This window comes from Pelodiscus sinensis, chromosome 19 (genome assembly GCF_052426305.1).
Source record: "Pelodiscus sinensis isolate ZL-2025 chromosome 19, ASM5242630v1, whole genome shotgun sequence".
NCBI classification, from domain to species: domain Eukaryota; kingdom Metazoa; phylum Chordata; order Testudines; family Trionychidae; genus Pelodiscus; species Pelodiscus sinensis.
The window spans coordinates 15926056-15946492 of record NC_143070.1 but is presented as its reverse complement, the minus strand read 5'-3'; the positions used below and the strand labels follow the sequence as shown (position 1 = coordinate 15946492).

The 20437-nt window shown below is 49.2% G+C and overlaps 1 protein-coding gene across 1 annotated transcript in view; it reads left to right on the top strand.

Moving 5' to 3' along the window:
* The window catches only part of LOC149522210 (C-type lectin domain family 2 member D-like), a 241450-nt gene that overhangs the window by 21062 nt on the left and 199951 nt on the right, over positions 1–20437 (top strand). The window lies entirely within an intron of this gene.

Genomic DNA, 20437 nt, shown 5'->3' with positions numbered 1-20437 from the left:
TTAGATCAATATCTGATCACTAGCCGACTTACCCGGCATTGTCTGGGTCCTGCAGGGCAGGGACTTGAGGATGGGGGGGGGAGGGGGGTGAAGGAGGCTGGGGGCCTGTTCTCTCTCCCACAGCCGGCCCTGCAAGGGCCTGTTCTTTCTACCTCCAAGTTCCCTGCCCCCTCCCAGCCAGGGTCTGTTCTCTCCCTGTTCTCTCCCCCGACTCTGGCTCTGCAGCCAAGGCTCAGGAGGGAGGGGAACTAATCTGATGTGCTGGCAGACAAGAAGATGGCTGAGCCCCAGCCCTGCTGGCCATTCCTTTGGTGGTGCAGCTATCCTAGTGGTCATTCTGCAGGCTAGTTCTCCCCTAGGATCACTGCCCTCTAGTGGCCACTTTCATATCACGTCCCTCCAAACAGCAGCCCCTCTCTTCCCATGCTCTGGAAAACAGACCTTTTCCTGGACCTTCCCACTTTCCTGGCCCAGCCAAACCCTGGCCTTGCTTGACGTTAGGATAAGAGGAAGCTGCAATCAAATTTGGTGGCCCTACCTCTTACCATTGAGGAATTTTTGAACAAATGGATTTGCAGACAGATACGCTTTGATTAGATAGATAGAGTGGATGGGGAAAGGAAGGAAGGAAAATCTGGGTAGATTTTATATCAGTAAGGTTATGTCACAAAAGATCTGCCAAGGAGCAAAACTTGATCTGTTTTTATCTGTATTAAAATAAGAGATAGGAATGAAATATATACAGGCAGTCCCCGGGTTACGTACAAGATAGGGACTGTAGGTTTGTTCTTAAGTTGAATCTGTATGTAAGTCGGAACTGGTACATATTGTAGGGGAAACTCTAGCCAAACATTTCTCCAGAGCTCAGTTTTATTCTCCCACACCTCACTTCCCTCAGTCCTTTATTCTCAAGCTGAGGTGTCTGTTGAGAAAAACCGCTCCACGTCTCCCTGGTCTGCTGGGGGGAGGGGGGGGGGCGCTAGCTTTGCGTCTCCCTGGTCTGCTGGGGGGAAGCAGCGAGTGCAGGGTTGTCTCACCCCGTTTGTAAGTAGGGATCCGATGTAAGTCGGATCCATGTAACCCGGGGACTGCCTGTATACAAATAGGCCCCAATCCATATATTCAAACTAGGCCCTGCAAATAATCATGCTGGCCCTGTCATTGACCCACAGAAAAATCAGTTGGGGGCTGATGTGGTGCCCATGTAAAAAGGAAAAACAAACAAACACCCAATCCTCACTGATGTGGCCTCCAGGTGAGAAGCAGGAAAAAAAATGGGGGAGACACACACCTCATTCCTATCTCTTACTTTAATACACATAAAAATAAATATTAAAAAACATACCTAATTATAACATAAGAAAACAAATCCAAATTCATTTTAAAATTTTAGCTCAAACCACATTCCACCACTTTCAGATCATTAACACACTTAAAACGATCGAAACGGCTGTTAACTCGCTGTGCACGATGCATGAGCATCTCTCTCTCTCTATTTTATGTAGGCGCACGTGCAGCACGGACTTCATTATGGGGCTTGGTTTAAAATGGGCGCACGTATTTCTACCTTATTTGTACCTGCTGTAAGGAACATTTCACTTCTGCAAAACAGAGGTAGGGACTTAGATAGTTTGAATATAATTTGAACTTTTAATCGTGAATGTTTCAAGATGTAATAAAATACATTGTCTAAATCTGGCTGAGGGAATCCCTGGTAGGGGAGGCCAGTGGCCGGGGGGCTACTTACCTGGTCTGGTGGCAGGCCAGATGGTGGAGCCCCAGCCTTACTGGCTACTTTCTTGGTGGTGAGGCTGCCCCAGTGGTCTCTTTGCAATATAGCTGTTCCTTGCGGGCTCACTGCCCCTCTGTGGCCACTCTTGGTATCATGTCCCTCCTTTCTGTGTCCTCCCCCTCCATGTTATAGTGGAAAACAATTCTGGTCCTGACACTCCCTATTTTCCGGGCACAAAGAAACCCTGAACTTGCTTTAAGATAGGGTAAGAGGAAGCTGCCGCAGTGTAACAAATCTGGTGGCTCTACCTCTTACTGTTTAGGAGGAGTTGCTGTACAGACAGACTTGCAGACAGACACACAGACGGTGTCACAGATGCACAAATCTCGACTCTATATCTATAGATATAAATTAAAGACATAGTGAGAAAAGTGATTGTTGAAGGGGTTACAGATCAACATTCATGGATTAGAGAGGAAATGGAATCAAATCGGAGATGATTTTATGTCAGTATTTGATTATTAGTGAGAAAAGGGGCCAAGGGCATTTTAGATGAGTTTTTGGACATTAGATGGAAAAGATACTAGGCAGAAAGTATTTCAGATCAATAACTAAGAACTGAAGGAGAAGAAGGAATTTAATCAGATCGGGTGGTTGGTCATAAGCAGTTTAACCTGTAACACACCCTCACATCCAGTATGTGGGGAAATTATGCAGGGCAGCTGTTTCCTACCAAAAGCAGAAGTCTCAGGACTTACTGTGGTCAGCTCCCAAACTATCCATGTTTGAGAATTACAGAGAAAAGGGAAAAAAGTTTAAGCGGGTTTTAGGATAATATCTAAAAATAGAAAAGTGTCAATCTCTGAAGAAATTTCAGATTGGTCATTAAAGAGAATGGGGCAAAATTGGAGAGATTTGAAATCAATGTTCAATGCTATTCATGAAAGGACCAATTGGAAAGGCTTTTATACCCATATTTGATCATGAGAGAGAAAATCTCCACCTGTTTAATAAAAAGGAAGGAATTTAATTCCTTGTAACTAAGGGAAAAGATGATTATTGGATAATTTCTGCAGCTGATAATGAGAGAGGAAGATTTTCAGATTTGAGGAAATCTTAAATACAGTACCACTTGATAATTAAGTATAAAGGGCCAGATTTGTAAAGATTTTTGAGCACTTACAAATAGGAGACTAGGGGCTTTTGAAAGTGTCCAATGTCCAGATCCACAAAGGTTTTGGTCTCCCAATCACCACTGAAATCAACGGCTGGTAGGAGCCTAAATACCTTTGCAGATCTGGGTCTATGTGCCTAAGTCCATTCATTAAATGGGAATTGGTTGCTCAGGCTCTTCTAGGCACCAATCTGACTTTCCAACATAACACCTCAAAAATCTGGTCCGGAATGATTTGCTTCCCATTGTCTGGATGATACTTTAAGAAGAAAATGGAAGAAGGCCTGGTCCCTCTTTCCCTCTAAATGATCCAGGACTGATCTAAAGTTCCTTCAGGGTATGTCTACACTTGCCCCTAATTCGAAGTAGGGAGGCAAATGAAGCATACTGAAGTTGCTAATGAAGGGCGGGATTTAAATATCCCACGCTTGATTAGCATATTTGCGTCCGGTTGCCATTTTAAAAAGCCGGTAGCCCAAATTAACTCACTGCGTGTAGACGCGGTAGTCCAATCCAAAACCCTTCCCTCAAATTAACTGTTACTCCTCATTGCACAGACGCAAATATGCTAATCAAGCGTGGGATATTTAAATCCCGCCCTTCATTAGCAACTTCGGTATGCTTCATTTGCCTCCCTAGTTCAAACATACCTTTAGATTTTCCCCCTTCTGGATTTTGTACTTGAATATGGAGAAAGACATATTTCCCATTCCATTTTCAACTGTAGCCACTTCCTCTTTGAGGGAAACCATTGGGGTGAGCGGATGAGGGAAGGCAAAGGAAGCCATTAATCCTCACTGGCAAATTTCTCCTCAGAGTTGACTTGTCCCTAAGTCTCAGATCTGGCTCTCCCACCCTCTCAAATATTAAACCTTTTCTCTGTATTATTCAGTGTTGCTCTAACATTACAGGCAGTCCCCGGGTTACATGGATCCGACTTACATCGGACCCCTACTTACAAACGGGCTGAGGCAACCCTGCACTAGCTGCTTCCCCCCAGCAAACCAGGGAGATGTGAAGCTAGCGCGCCCCCCAGCAGGCCAGAGAGACGCGGAGCGGCTTTTCTCAGCAGACACCTCAGCTTGAGACTAAAGGACTGAGGGAAGTGAGGTGTGGGAGAATAAAACTGAGCTCTGGAGAAATGTTTGGCTAGAGTTTCCCCTACAATATGTACCAGTTCCAACTTACATACAAATTCAACTTAAGAACAAACCTACAGTCCCTATCTTGTACGTAACCCGGGGACTGCCTGTACTTCAACGCTGAGGGTGCCCCTCTCCAGGGTGTTCAGGTTTCAGAAGGAGGCGATCAGTGTGTCTTATTATCCTGTGGTATGAAGTACGCAGGCAAGGGAGAACCTAAATGCTCCAATGACCAACTTTCCCCTGCTTCATAAAAATTAAATTCTTTCCTCACAGGTTAGGAAAAACCAATGGTTACGTCTACACTACGAGTTTTCTTGGCAAAAAATATGCTAATGAGGGACTAATTTGCATGAGTTGTGATCTTATTGGATTATTTTCTGCTGATCCGCTTTTGCGCTAGAGGTTTTTGCACAAAAACAAGCAGCATGGACGGGGATTTTTTGCGCAAACCCCCCTTTTTCCACAAGATCCTTATGCCCCAAAAAAGAAGGTATACCGATCTTGCGGGAAAAGGGGTTTTTACACAAAAAGAAAACATCCACACTGCTGGTTTTTGTGCAAAAACCCGTAGCGCAAAAACTGAGCAGCAGAAAATATGCAAATAAGATTGCAACTCATGCAAATGAGTCCCTCATTAGCATGTCTTTTGCTGAGAAATCTTGTAGTTTAGACCAGTGGTCACCAGCCAGTAGTTCGGGATCTACTGGTCGATCTTGGAGCCTCTGACAGGTGATCCTGATGGGTTTGGCCAAGAGGCTGTCAAGTGCCAGCACTTCAGCTGCCCCTCCCCCCATTGCTGCGCATCCCCTACCCTTTGCCTTGGAGCTTCCGCTCCCCCTGAGAGTCCCCTGCTTTCTGTGCAGGGCAGGGGAGGGAAAAGAGGGGTGCTGATGTCAGGTCTCTCCCTCTCCCGTTCTTTCTCCTTTCTCCACAGAGCAGAGAGGGGGCACGACAAGACTAGGGATGGAGTTTGCTGGCTGCTTTAGGGAGTGGTTCAGGGCCAGGGCACGAGTGAGCCTGCCTTAGCCCCACAGCACCACCACCCAGGAGCCACCAGCAGCGCCCAAATGGAGCCCACATCCCAAACTCCTACCCCAGTCATGAACCCCCTCCTGTACCCGAGCCCTTATCCTAGCTCTGAGCACCCCTGCATCCAAACACCCTCCCAAAGCCTGCACCTAGAACCCCCTCCTACATCCACCTGCCTGCCCCAAGAACAGCTCAGAGCCATTCTCGCACTACAGATCCCTTCATCCAAGACCAGAGCCTGCGACCCCAACCCTCTGTCCCAGGCTGATGAAAGTGAGTGAGGATGGGCAAGAGAGGGAGAATAGAGGGAGCAGGGGCGGGGCCTTGGAGAAGGGGTAGGAAGGAAGCGGGGCCAGGGTATTTATATATGAGGTAGATCTTGGATTGCACTTAAATTCAGAAAGTGATCTCGTGCTTAAAAAGTTTGGAGACCACTGCTCTGAGGACTCTGCCCCATGTCCCCATTGCCTCCATGAGGGCCCACAAAAGGTTAACCTGTTTGGGGTGCAGTCTCTGGGATGGAGTTTGGGTGCAGGAGGGGTGCAGGCTAGGGGAGTTTGGGTGTGGGATGAGGGCTCTGCCCTGGGGCAGGGGATTGCTGGATCCAGAAACTTCAGGATCTCTGCCAAGCATTTATAAACCTCAGCTACCCACCCAGAGAAATAAAAAAGCAAATTGAAAGAGCCAAACGAATACCTAGAAACCATCTATTACAAGACAGACCCAAGAAAACCAACAATAGAACAGCACTTGTCATCCCCTACAGCTCCCAACTTAAACCTGTCCAACACATTATCAATAAATTACAGCCTATACTGGAACAGGACACTAAACTCCAAGAAGCTCTGGGAGACAGACCCATAGTCTCCTATAGACAACCACCTAACCTCAAGATAATTCTTACCAACAACCACAGGACATACCACACTAATACCAACCCTGGTACTTTCCCTTGCAACAAACCCCGTTGCCAGCTTTGTCCACATATTCACTCTGCTGACACCATTATTGGGCCTAACCAAGTGAGTTATATAAGATCAAGAACACATATTCCTGTGCCTCCAGAAATATAATCTATGCTATCATGTGCCGAAAGTGTCCGTCTGCTATGTACATTGGACAAACATCTCAGACACTTCGCCAAAGGATCAATGCCCACAAAACAGACATTAGACAGGATCACAAAGAAAAAACAGTTTCTTGCCATTTCAACCAGAAAGGACACTGTCTCAACGACCTAATCACCTGCATCCTACTTCAGAAGACTTTCAAATCTGCACTTGAAAGGGAATCCTCTGAACTGGCATTCATGCTAAAATTTGACACTCTCCGTGGGGGGGCTGAACAAAGACCCCAACTACCTTACCCATTACAAAGATAGCTTCCCACCTCTAATACCATTAACTCACAGACATTTCCCCTTCCCCACCTCTAATATCATTAACTCACAGGCATTCACCTTCCTCCCCCTCCCCCTCCCTCCCCCCCGCATCTCCCTTCTGTTCTGAAATGTGATTTGTCCTTTTCATATGTGTTCATTTTTTTTAATTGTATCCTTTGGTATATATGGTTGTGACTATTTTCTTCCACTATTTGATCTGAGGAAGTGGGTCTGGCCCACGAAAGCTCATCACCTAATAAACCATCTTGTTAGTCTTTAAAGACTAACCCCCGGACTTAACCCCGGCTACCACCCCCACCCCCGATTTTTCCCCTTTAGCCCCTCTTCTGACGCTACCTGCAGTAGCTTGATCCCTCCAGCTGGTAAATTTCTGCCCCCTGCTCAGACCATGAACCCCCCCCCCGCTGCAATTTGCCTCCTTTCATCATTTTAAACCCCTCCAAAGAGGAGGCAGCAAATTCTGATCGCTTTTTTCACAATTGGGGTTTTTTTGTGGAAAACAGTACTGTGCTGTCTACACTGGCCCTTTTGTGCAAAAGTCTTTTGGAAAAAGACTTTTGCCTGAACAGGAGCAGCATAGTTTTTCAGGAAAAGCACTCGTGTTTCTCAACCTTTTTAATAAAGTACCCCTTTTCTAAAAACAAATAAATAGTACAAGTAACCTCTCCCCCCCCACACACACAGACAGTACCTACCATTTTCAGGCACACAATTTTTTTTTCTGCCATTGCAACACATCTGTTTAAACAACTTAATTGTAGCTGGGCAGGCAATGAAATTTTGGGGGGTAAAAAGTACAAAAATAATAAAGTGTTATAAAATAAATTCAGTTTTCTCCAAATTTCAGCTGTTTTGACATACCCCCTAGACTTCTCCCGAGTATCCCTGAGGGTACTGGATCCTCTGGTTGAGATACATGATACACTTTACTATACTATTTCTTTTTTTTAATTTTCTTGCAATACTGAGAGTCTCCACTGGGTGTGGGTATGACACAACACATCCCAGCGACTTTGCAAACCCTAGTTCAATACTGAGAGCCTCCACTGCACGCCACTGCATCCCCCTGCTCAATCAAGTAGCTTTATGTAATTCCAAGGACTCTGCAAACCCTAATGGACTATCGATTCTTTGCACTTGCACAGAACCTGTTCTCCACAGATTTCAAGGGGTTTTGCATGAGCTTGCTACAGTCATGGCAGAAAGGATCAAATTAAGGCACAGACAGACAATACCCAACACATACCACAGTCAGTAGCAGTTGTAGGAACAGAATCCAGGCATCTGTGGTCTACCAGCTACACAGCTCTCTCCCAGAGGTGGATTTAAGATGTGTGCTCCTGGGGACCATCCTTCTTCTAGTCACAAAGTGGAACAGTAACTCGCCCACCACAACATACAGACCAGCAGCAACTAGAGCAACAACTACCACTGGACATGGTCAGTTGTTTATTTGCTTTCCCAAGCCGGATGGGTCCTTCATCCCTTCACCTGGGCAAGAGGGAGAGGAACAAACTGCTCCCTCCCATTTATCTTCCCCACCTCATCCCAAGGGAAATTGTATGTCTAAGAGATTTCCCTCTCCACAGAGGTAAATGCTGGGGGGGGAGGGGGGGGGAGGAGGTTGAGTGAGGCTGTATTTGCCACTAAGAAAAAACATGATCAAGAAAGAACTGCAGGTTTGGAGAGCTTCCCCTCCTCCTCCAAACACCTTTCAGTGTGGTGGGGGGAGGGGGGAGTAGCTGTTCCACTGGGATTCGGACTATTTAGACACATCTTTAGTTCAAATTAAAAGGAAGATTAGTGTTCACCAGGGGTATGTCTACACTTGTGGGTTCTTCTGCAAGAAAGGCCGTTCTTCCGCAGAGCGTCCACACTGCCCACCCGCTCTTGCACAAGAAGATTTACAAAAAAGTGTGGTAGGGGAGGGCTTCTTGTGCAAGAGCTATGCCCTTTTCTAACAGGTGTAAGCTCTCTTGCACAAGAGGATAGTGTGGACGGACGGCAGGGTTTCTTGCACAAGAAACCCATATGGCTAAAATGGCCATCAGAGCTTTCTTGCTCAAGAGAGCATCCACACTGCCATGGTTGCTATTGCACAAAAGCACATCTCGCACATGGCAGTGTGGACGTGTTCTTGTGCGAGAAGTGCCAGTGTACGCATAGCCCAGGGCTGCAATGCCAGATGGGTCACCCAGGCACTGCTGCGATAGGGATCGTGGTGTTTCTAAATCCCCAGACTGCTGGGAAAGTCTCACTCGCTTTTGCCCCCCTTGATGTTAGGAAAGTTGGTGTTTTTCAAAGCCCAACTCCTGAGGGCAAACAATCAGGGCAGATCAGTGTTTTCATTTTTTTTAAAGTTAAGGAATATTTCCAGCCTTTGAGGATGCAGAGACACGTCTGAAAATGTGACCTGGTTCCACCCTGGAGACTCAGAATTCAGAAGATGAAGAGGGGAAATATTTTAAATCATCTTCTGAGTCCTGACTCATTTCGGAAGGTTTAAAATGAACAGAAAGGGAAGCTCAGAGACTCTGTGGAGGGGGCGGGGGCGCCTGTAGCGCACGTTTGACGGGCTCCAGCATCTACTCCAGCTCTCCGCCTGGCTCCGGGGCTGATCGGAGCTGGGTGCTTCAGTGACTCAGGCAGGGAGCTGAGATCTGCTCCCCTCCCCCGCCAGAACCCGGCTGCTCAACTGCAGCCCCGCGCCGTGTGCTCTACAGCGACGGGATCTGGCTGCAGCTTTCAGACAGGGACCGCGCAGACAGCAGCAGCCACCATGTTCTTTGCTATTGGTGCCGCCCCAGCCTGCTTCACCCGGGCTCCCATTGCTGGAGCGGCAGCCACAGGGCAGCGCGTTCGCCCTCGCTCGCCCGGACCCGGCTCGGAGCGGCGCCCAGCCCGCCGCGGGGGGGAGACAGCTGGGGCCGAGCCCCCGGCCGGGCGTGCTGTGTCTCGCCCCCTCCCTTCCCGAGGGGCTGCCCCCCAGGCCACACCCGCTCCAAGCGGAGCTCCGCTCCCAACAGCTCGGTCCCAGCCCCGGGGAGAAGCAAATTCCCCCCATTATCCTGGGGTCCGCGTGATCCCCTCGCCTGCCCTTCCCCAGCACCGCCCGTCTTCCAGCCGCAATTCCTCCCCTGCCCTCGTGGCGCCCCGCAGCCCCCCAACGCGGACTCTCCCCCCAGCTCACCAGTCCCTCGGCAGCGGGGAGCGAACCCTCCAAACCAGGACGCAGCCCGACAGCGGCTAACGCGGAGAGGCGGGCACACCTAGTCGCTGCCAGCCCTGGGATTGGTGCGGTGCTGGGAGGGGGGGCGGGGCTTGCCCACTAGCTGTCGATTCCGGAGGTGGGCAAAGCGAGGACTGTAACAGGGTTAAAAAGAGAGCTAGAAGCCATTCAGGGAGGTTAGGTCCGTCCATGGCTATTAGCCAGGATGGGTAAGGGATGGCGTCCCCAGCCCCCGTTTGTCAGAGGGTGGCGATGGATGGCAGGAGAGAGATCGCTTGAGAAACCTCACAAAGGGATGGGGCAGGAAGGGGGCTCTGAGAGTGATCCCCACTGGTGACCTGAGCCAGCCCTGGGCCAGCTGGGGGAACCTTCAGACTCCCGCCCCTCAGAGTCCAGCTAATTGGCTAAGCTGGAGTCTTATTTTCTACTCTGTCAGGTCACCTGGCAGCTTAAGGAGTTTCACAGACTCTGGGTCATCTACTGGAGCAGCAGAGACCCCCTGTCCCCAAGGGCACCTCCTGGCCTCTGAGTCCTGGGGGCCTTTATCAAGGGCAGGTGCTGGGCAGTCACCTGCCTTCCATGGGCTCTTGGCTCTTAAATTAAATTAAAGGAACCAGCAGCCCCATGGCGCCCTGCACCGACAGCCATTCACTGCATGGATTACGGGAGCCAGTTAGCCAGGAGTTACATTTGGTGCCATCTCACTGGTACCCGCAGGCCAAATATCCGAGAGTCCTTTGCCATGAGGGGAGGCGTCTCTCTGCCTCTTTAACTCGCACCTGATTCATCTGTGCGATGTCAGGGCGGTAGTGCTACTGAGCAGGGGCTGGTTTGCATGAGGGAGCAGCAGAAACACAATCTCCCTCGTGCGGGCACATTCAGAGCTGGACAAGGGTGCTTTACACCAGCCTAGTGAGGGGAGTGATCTCTGTCCGTTGTGAGGCACTTTGATGTGACCACTGGGTGGCGCTGTAGCCTGGCGCTTTTCCATTCTTTTGATTAGCTGCATTTGTGTGAATCTGATCCGGCCCCAGGTCCAATTCGACGCAATAAATGGGGCTCTGCTGTACAATAGCTGAAAGAATCAATTTTATTGGTGCTTCAGGGGGTAGCCGAGTTAGTCCGTACAGAAAAAAATCAGCAAATGATCTGGTAGCGCTTTATAGACTAACAAAACATGTAGATGGGCTCATGAGCTTTCGTGGGCACAGCCCACTTCTTCAGATGGCAGGAGTTATGAGTTCAGGATATGAAAACTCAAAATAAATGGGAGAGAAGGGGGCGAGGAGGAAAAAAGAGGAGGGAGTGGGTGACGGGGAGCAGAGGGTATAGAAAATTCAGGCAGGTAGAAGGATTCAGTAAGTATCTGACGACTGGGTAGTTAAAACAAAGCAGATAAGAATCAAAATAATTGATAGTATCCTTCCTGACATAGGAATCTACACAAAGGCTACGTCTACACTGGCATGATTTTCCGCAAATGCTTTTAACGGAAAACTTTTCTGTTAAAAGTATTTGCGGAAAAGAGCGTCTAGATTGGCACGGACGCTTTTCTGCAAAAGCACTTTTTGCGGAAAAGCGTCTGTGCCAATCTAGACGCGCTTTTCCACAAAAAAGCCCCGATCACCATTTTCACGATTGGGGCTTTTTTGCTCAAAACAAATCTGAGCTGTCTACACTGGCCCTTTTGCGCAAAAGCTTTGTGCAAAAGGACTTTTGCCCGAATGGGAGCAGCATAGTATTTCCGCAAGAAGCACTCATTTCAGACAGTAGGAAGTCAGTGTTCTTGTGGAAATTCAAGCAGCCAGTGTAGACAGCTGGCAAGTTTTTCAGCAAAAAAACTTGCCAGTCTAGACACAGACAAAGCGTTGTTTGCACTGTCATCCACTGTTAGGTAGATAGAGTCCTACAGACAGGGTTTTAGTCTGATCTTGGAAAAACAAAAGCCATCATATAGCTCTTTAAAGACTAAAGTTGTTAGTCTTTAAAGTGCTACATAACAGCTTTTGTTTGTTTGTTTTACTGCCAGGTAAATGCATCTTCATCCTGGAAGATGATCTGAAGAAGTGGATCTTCCCCACGCAAACTCATCACTTAATAAACCATCTTGTTAGTCTTTAAAGTGCTACATAACTGCTTTTTTTTGTTTGACTCTATATAGAGAGACACATTTGGGGAAGGTGATGGAAGAGGAGACCATTCTCATAGGGCATGCGTACACTGAAGATGGGGGTAAATATGAAACAGTGCAACTCTCATTTAGCCAGTCTCTGAGCTGAACTTGTGAATAAATCTCTGTAACATTTCCATACAACCATGTATCATTCTCAAACCTTCTTGAAAAAGTGAGTGTGAGGGCATGGACATACCCTGCACTGTTAACAGGTGAGATTAAAGTCGTATGGGCAGAGGAAGTCCCACCCCCTCTCCCAGATTGGGCATGCTCCAAATTCTGGGGCAGTATAAAAGAGAGCAGAGTAGCTGAATCTGGGCTGGCCAGTGGAGAGGAAAAGCCTCCAGCTGGAGTACCTGCAGCCAGTAACCCTGGCATTGGGAACTGGAGACTGCTGCAATGCACCCCCCCCCCCCCACACACACACAGAGTTCCCACTGCTTCTAGAGACCCAGAAGACCCAAGAACTACATGGGATGTTGAGCTGACAGAAGCAGTAGGAAGTAATCCAGGGAGGGTGCAGGAATCTACCTCTCACCCAGGTAGAATTGATGCATTTTGGCTGGATTCTCCACTGAGGGAGTGTCAGGTGGTGCTGCTGCTCATAGGCTCCAGTTTGGGATCCAGAGGAGCAGGGTTGGTCTGGGTCTCCCTACCATTAGCCCCAACCTTATTGGCTCTGGCTAGGGATACCTATTGCCCTCAGCTGAGGGCTCCTCATTGATGCTGACCAGTGTGTCCTACTACTCTGAACTGGGGGTTCCTTGTTGACTTGGGCCATTAGGCCATGCTACCTGGTGAACAGGGCTGCTTATGGACTCAGGGGTTTCCCGGAGACAAGGGTTACCTTGTGGATTATAGCGATAGCCAACTACCTTGTGGTTGAGGAGGTGGTGCCCGCACACCGGAATACAGCCATCCCAGTGCCAAAGTAGTATAATCAATGAACCAATTAATAAGCAAAGCTTATTGGTTAGTGCTATAGACTACTCCCATTCCTTTCCCCTGCCAGCACACTTTTTAGCAGGCTGGCCAGTAGCTTGGACCTACCCCACTGCAGCTCTGCATGTAAAGTGTATTAGGAGCTGGACTGGCAGGCAGCCTGGCTCAGTTCTGGCTTGTGTCACTCAGACCCCCTACTCTGGACAGGGGCTGCTGCCACCCCATGCTGCTGCCTCCTATCAAAGGCAGCAGTGCAGGGCAATAGGTAGTCAGTCTATGAGGGGAGCTGCTTTTTAAACTGGCTCCCCCTTGCAGACTAGCTCCCACCTGGCACCCCATGCTGTTGCCTACACGAGGTTACACCTGTCCAGGGGAGGGCTTGGGGATGTTGCTACCCCCCCTCCCCCATGTGGGTTGCAAGTTTTTCACCCAGCCCGTGGAAAAATGGCACCCTGGGTGAATGTGTGAGCAGAGCATCACCCATTTCCCCGGCACCCATGGGCTCCCCACAAGGGCTGGCCCGAGGCCCTTTGGCGCCCCTGGCCCAGGCGTGTGCTGGGAGAAGGCTTGAAAGAAGGGGTGGGCATGAGGAAGGTGGGGATGGAGCAAGTCATATGTGAGGGCACAGAGGGGCAAGAGGGGAATGGGGCAGAGAGTGGTGAGGGGGTGGGCATCAGGGAAAAAGAGGGCAAAGGGGGCAGGAGCAGTGAGGGAAGTGGGAGGCATCAGGAGGGTGCAGGGCTAAGGGAAGGTGCAGGTGCCAGAGGATTCTGGGGGTGAAGCAGAAGGGCAGACACCTGCAGGGGAGGGACCAGCACCAGAGGAGAGAGGCAGGGCAGATGTGTAGAGGGAGGAGTTAGGAGAGGGGATGAGGAGGGTAGCTCACATGATCAGAGTGGGGCTACTGGAGGAGTGGGCACAGGGGGGAGAGAAGGGCTGGTGGAGGGGGGCAGGTCGCAGAAGGGATGAGGATAGTGAGAAGGGCAGGAGTCAAGACAGCAGAGGAGGGTGCGGAGTTGGGAGGCAGCAGGCACCAGGGGAGCTGATGGAGCAAGGGGAGGAGACATGGCAGCAGAGAGAAAAGGGAAAGGTTTATAAAATATATAATAACGTGGGTGCCACAGCGGCACATTCAAACAAGCCACATGAATTCAGTACAGGTGCGCAACACAAAATCCATTCTGCTCATGGGAGGAAACTCTTAGGCTATGTCTACACTGGCTGCTTCTTGCACAAGAACATCTTGCGCAAGGGTTCTTGTGCATGAAGTCTTGTGCAAGAACAGTCCTCACTGCCATGTGCGAGCTGTGCTTTTGCGCAAGAGCTCCCATGGCAGTGTGGATGCTCTCTTGAGCAAGAAAGCTCCGATGGCCATTTTAGCCATAGGGGTTTCTTGTGCAAGAAATCCCTGCCGAGCATCCACACTGCCCTCTTGCGCAAGAGCTCCTGCACAAGAGAGCTTACACCTGTTAGAAAAGAGCGTAGATCTTGCACAAGATGCCCTCTCTTACCACGTCGTACTGTAAATTTCCTTGCACAAGAGCAGGTGGACAGTGTGGCTGCTCTGAGGGTTCTTGCATAAGAAGCTGTGAGTGTAGACATAGCCTTAGAGGGAATACTTCCCCCAGCCTCTCCGCCCCGAGTTAATGTCACACACGTTGGGTTAACGCGATTGAAGGGTAGTTGCATGAGGGGGGTTTGGTGGGGGCCAAACTAATCCCTGTTGGTAGGAGGATGGTGGGAAAAGTCCTTCCAGAGGGGTGACATGACACCTTTTACTTCTGGTCATGTGTCCATCTTGCCCCCAGCGTGTTGCCTCCAGAGACCTGGTTAATGTGGTCAGGGGGTGTAGCTAATGGGGGTTGGGGCGTAGTTAACGGGGGTCAGGGAGTGTGGCTAATTATACAAATTATACAAATCTGCCGCCCCTGAGGAGGAGTGCCTCGGCTGCCTGAGCCACAAGAAGTGAGATTAGCGCAGGATTCCCTGTGTGGAGGGAGGGTGTGTGTGTGTGTTGGCGGGGGATTGTGGTTTTTTTTCCTCAACCAAAATTGCAGTGGGGCCCCGTTGAAATTGTTCGAATGGAACTGCCCCCCCCCCCCCACTTCCTAAAGCCGGCCCTGCCCACGCGCGGGCTCTTCCCACCCGCCTGCTCTGCGCTTTTAAGCAACTGGGGCCAAATGCTGCCTGAGGGGCCCTTTTATGGCCTCCGGTGACTGGATCGCTCCGCTCCTACCTGCTGCGGGGCGCGCGTCCCCGCACCGGCACCGGGACTCCGACCTCCAGCCCCACCGCAACCAAGTTCCCGTGGGCTGACTCCAGAGGCAGCACAACATCGGGGAGTCAACGGAAGACACGATCCCTGAAGTCCAAACAATTCAACAGCCCCCCCCCCCTCCGCCCTCACCGCAAGATGGCTGGGAGGGGGATAAACTAGACGCATGAATTGAGTTTAAACAAAGAACGAGAGAGGGGAGCGCTTTCTCCCCCCCCCCCCCCTGAAGCCGACAGAAATTATCTGTTCCCCACCGCAGCTACCCCCCCCCACACACACACAGTCGCTGATTTTTTCCCTCTCTCATTCCAGTGGGTGCCTGAGCCTCTGTTCCCCCCCCCCAACGCGCGACAGAGGGAGAGGAGATGAAACTATTCGAAAAGAAATGAATGAATACGGAGCGCCCTTGTCCATTGCCCTTGAAAAGGCAGAAAGTAACAGAGAAATGGCCGTGTTCGTCTGATCTTGGTAAAACAAACAAAAAATCCCCAATCATGTAGCATTTTAAAGACTAACAAAATGGTTTATTAGGCAGGTTCACTTTAAAAAAAAGGGAAGGAGGAAGAAAGAAACCGCAGCGTTTTTCTTCTGTTTGTGCCGGATCACAGAGTGGGTTTTTATTGCACTGGGTGTGTACATACACGCGTGCGCCCTGTGAAAAAAAAATCGGTCAAACCTCCCAAGTCATCCCATTGATCTAATGCCTAGAGTCCAAGAAGTTAATTTATAAGCGATCCCTGCTTAAACCCGGTGCCGTTTTTAGGCCACATTCGCCTGGAAAGAAGAGGGAACTTTCATGTCTAGTTGGAAATTCCTCTCTTCTTTTTTAAACTGAGAGATCCGGTCCTCCCGCCCGCCCCCCCCCCCCCCCCCATGAATTCTATGAGCGTGCGGGTGCACTGATCGCATCTCGGTCATTCATGCTTTTCTTCAGACATGGGTAGATCCAAAAGTGAATTTAAAGAATGGAAACGAACCTGGAAGGCACCTAGTAAAGCGACGGGTTTTTAGCTCCGCTCGATGATTTATTTACCCTCAGAGACGGAGTCCCACAAAATGGGTACGAATGAAACTATCACCTGGTTTCAAGACTTTAAAAAATGCTCTTGCCAGCCGGGGACCCATAACAAAGCAAAACACCATTCCAGATGCGCAGAGCTGAGACCCCGGGACGGGAGAAGAGGCGAATGGGTTAGCAGCACAATTTCCTTTGGGGGCTAAAAACGGGATCTGTTCCCTCTACCGAGAAGATCGTTTTGAATACCAATGGAAGTGACCAGTCTTTAATGAACATCCAAATCTCGATCCCGAATCCCCCTGCGCTACATTATTTCTACACTAAAATAAATCCCTCCGTTCCTTCTTGCAGATATAGCCTGCAGCACGCGTGTGTGTTTTGCTGTGACACACAAATACCTGGAGACCCCGAAGGGCACGGATTGTACACGATACAAAGCTATAGAGCACTTTTTCACACATCTACATATCGAGGCATAGCCCCACCCCTCCGAACGTGTTCATTCCTCCCCCCCCCCCCCATGAAAACAGAACGCTAAATCCGGTTTAGTTTGTCCTTTGCTAAATGTCAATAACCCAGAATGATCAAGTCGTCTCGGTAAGAGCGATACTTTTTCCGCTCCCACAAAGTAGATCGATTGAGGGGAATCGGGCGGGAGAGGGGGAAAACATTTACACCATCTGGATTATCCTCTGGTTTTCCATCGCTTTCCCTGTTCAGACACGCGAGCTCTGAAAGCGATTGCCAAAGTGACGAGACGTCTACCCCTACAGTGGGTCTTTTGCCCTGCTAAAATCTCCCAACCAGGGCCAGGCGTTTGCTAGATAAACCCTCTTCAGAGCATTGAAGGGAACTGTGTATTAGTCCAGAACATTTGATTTCGTTGGATCGATTCTGTCCCATTGCCCATGGGCCACGCAGCTTAACACAGAGACTAAGCACAATCACCCACGCCGCATCACGCACAGACCAACACAACACACCGCTGACCCACGTTAACACAGTCTACCTATGGAACTCCTCTCAAAGGCAAAACTTCACACCGCCTGGGAGCCGAAGGACACAAACGCTCAGACACCACACGCATGAGGACGCACAACGAACACAAATTCGTCCCACACAGAGAGGGAAGCTAATAACGCCCACTCTCTCACAACACACGGGTGGAAACGATATACATGTGAACACAACCCCTGAGTCACTCACAGCACACAGACAGAAGCACACATCGAAACCCACATGACACATGCTCTCGGCCACACACGGATACAGGTCTGCAACTTGAAATGCGCGCGCGCGCACACACACTCATACCCCCAAATGACACGAGCCTCAAATAAAAGACCTGGGAGACCTAGCGGTACAACCGCCGGCCATAAATAACGAAAACAAGCCCATCCCATCACGGCCGGGAGTGGCTGAAGTTAATTTATGAGCGATCCCCTCTTACACCCGGTGCCGTTGTTGGGCTACATTCGCCTGGAAAGAAGGGCGAACTTTCATGTCTAGTTGGAAATTCCTCTCTTCGGTTTAAACAGAGAGATATTTCCCGTCCCCCCGCAATCCACATGAATGCTACGGGTTTCCAAGAGGCTCGATCGTCATTCAGCGCTTCGGACATGGGTAGATCCAAAGGTGAATTTAAAGAATGGAAACGAACCTGGAAGGCAGCTAGTAAAGCGACGGGGCTTAGCTCCGCACGATGCTTTATTTACCCTCGGAGACGGAGTCCCACAAAATAGGTACGAATGAAACTATCACCTGGTTTCAAGACTTTAAAAAATGCTCTTGCCAGCCGGGGACCCATAACAAAGCAAAACACCATTCCAGATGCGCAGAGCTGAGACCCCGGGACGGGAGGAGAGGCGAATGGGTTAGCAGCACAATTTCCTTTGGGGGCTGAAAACGGGATCTGTTTCCTCTACCGAGAAGATCGTTTTGAATACCAATGGAAGTGACCAGTCTTTAATGAACATCCAAATCTCGATCCCGAATCCCCCTGAGCTACATTATGACTACACTAACGCAAATCCCTCCGTTCCTTCTTGCAGGTATAGTCTGCAGCACGCGTGTGTTTTGCTGTGACGTACAAATACCTGCAGACCCCGAAGGGCACAGGTTGTACGCGATACAAAGCTATAGAGCACTTCTTCACACATCTATATATCGGTGCATAACACCCCCTCCCCGAACGTGTTCATTTTCCCCATGGCAACCAAACCCTAAATCCGGTTTAGTTTGTCCTTTGCTAAATGTCAATAACCCTGAATGATCAATTTGTCTCCGTAAGAACGATACATTTTCCGCTCCCACAAGGTAGATCGATTGAGGGGAATCTGAGGGGGGAAAGAGACATTTACATCATCTGGATTATCCTCTGCTTTTCCATCGCTTTCCCTGTTCTGCGAAACGCGAGCTCTGAAAGCGATTGCCAAAGTGACGAGACATTGTCTGCATTCACAGTGGGTCTTTAAAATCTCCCCTCCCTTAGGGCCCGGCGTTTGCTACATAAACCCTCTTCAGAGCATTGAAGGGAACTGTGTATTAGCCCAGAACATTTGATTTCGTTGGATCGATTCTGTCCCATTGCCCATGGGCCACGCAGCTCAAACCAGAGAAGACACACGATCACCCACACAGCATAACGCACAGAACAACACAACACACCGCTGACCCACGTTAACACAGTCTACCTAATGGAACTACACACAAATGCACAACCTCACACCGACTGGGAGCCGAAAGACACACGCTCAAACACTACACGAGTGACAACAGCGGCGGATTTAGGGCAGGGCGAGCGGGCGGCTGCCCCGGGCCCCCAGCGTCCTAAGGCCCTGCGCATGCGCCTTAGCACCACGGCTCATGCGCTGTGTGAAAGGAGACTATGGGTCTGTCTCCCAGAGCCTCTCGGAGTTTAGTGTCCTGTTCCAGTATAGGCTGTAGTTTATTGATAATGTGTTGGACAGGTTTAAGTTGGGGGCTGTAGGTGATGACAAGTGGTGTTCTATTGTTGGTTTTCTTGGGTCTATCTTGAAGTAGATGGTTTCTAGGTATTTGTCTGGCTCTTTCAATTTGCTTTTTTATTTCTCCGGGTGGGTAGTTGAGGTTTATAAATGCTTGGTAGAGATCCTGAAGTTTCTGATCTCTGTCAGTGGGATTAGAGCAGATGCGGTTGTATCGATGGGCTTGGCTATAGATGATGGATTGTATGGTGTGTGCTGGATGGGAGCTGGAAGGATGTAGGTAACTGTATAAATCAGTGGGTTTTCTGTAGAGGGTGGTGTCTAATTTACCATTGGTGATTTGTACTGTGGTGTCCAGGAAACGGATCTCTCGTGTATAATGGTCCAGGCTGAGTTATGAGAACATGAGTTATGAGAGAAGACTGAACGAATTGGGCTTGTTTAGTTTAGAAAGAAGAAGACTGAGAGGGGACATGAGAGCAGTTTTCAGGTATCTAAAAGGGTGTTACAAAGAGGAGGGAGAAAAATTGTTCTCCTTGGCTTCTGAGGACAGGACAAGAAGCAATGGGCAAGGGAGGTTTAGGCTGGATGTTGGGAAAAACTTAGTACCTCTCAGGGTGGTTAGACACTGGAAAAATTGCCTGGTGGGGTTGTGGAAGTTAGGGCAGAGGCTGGTCTAGTCCAAGTTTGTTACATTGACACAACCTCTAGCGTATAGCAGCAGAACTACATTCAAAGGGGATTCTAACTATAACATTAGAACTGGAAGGGATCTTGAGAGGTCAGTGAGTCCAGTCCCCTGCCCTCATGGCAGGACCAAGTTCCATCCCTGACAGATTTGCTCCAGATCAACAATTGAGAGAATGGCCCCTCAACAATTAAACTCACAACCTTAGGTTTAGCAGGTCAATGCTCTAAACACTGAGCTATCCCTCCCCTCAAACCACCTTCAGGGCATTGGACACTCCCTTACTGCATTGCATTAGCTGAGAATCTAACTCAGGTCAACTGCTTGGAAGGCAGCTATGCTCACCACTCTACTCGACTAGTTGATTATCTGATAAGCAAATACTTGTCAGATAGTTGAGGCCATTAGTCCAGTGTTTCTGAACCTTTTTTAATAAAGTACCCCCTTTTTTAAAAAAAATTATAAGTACCCCCAGTACCTACAGTTTTCAGACACACAAAATTTTTTCTACCATTGCAACACATTTGTTTAAACAACTTAAGGGTAGCCAAGCGGGTGATTGAATTTTTGGGTGTGAAAAGTACAAAAATAATAAAATGCTGTAAAACTTAAAATATAAATTCAGTTTTCTCCAAATTTCAGTTGTGTTGATGCCCCCCCCCCC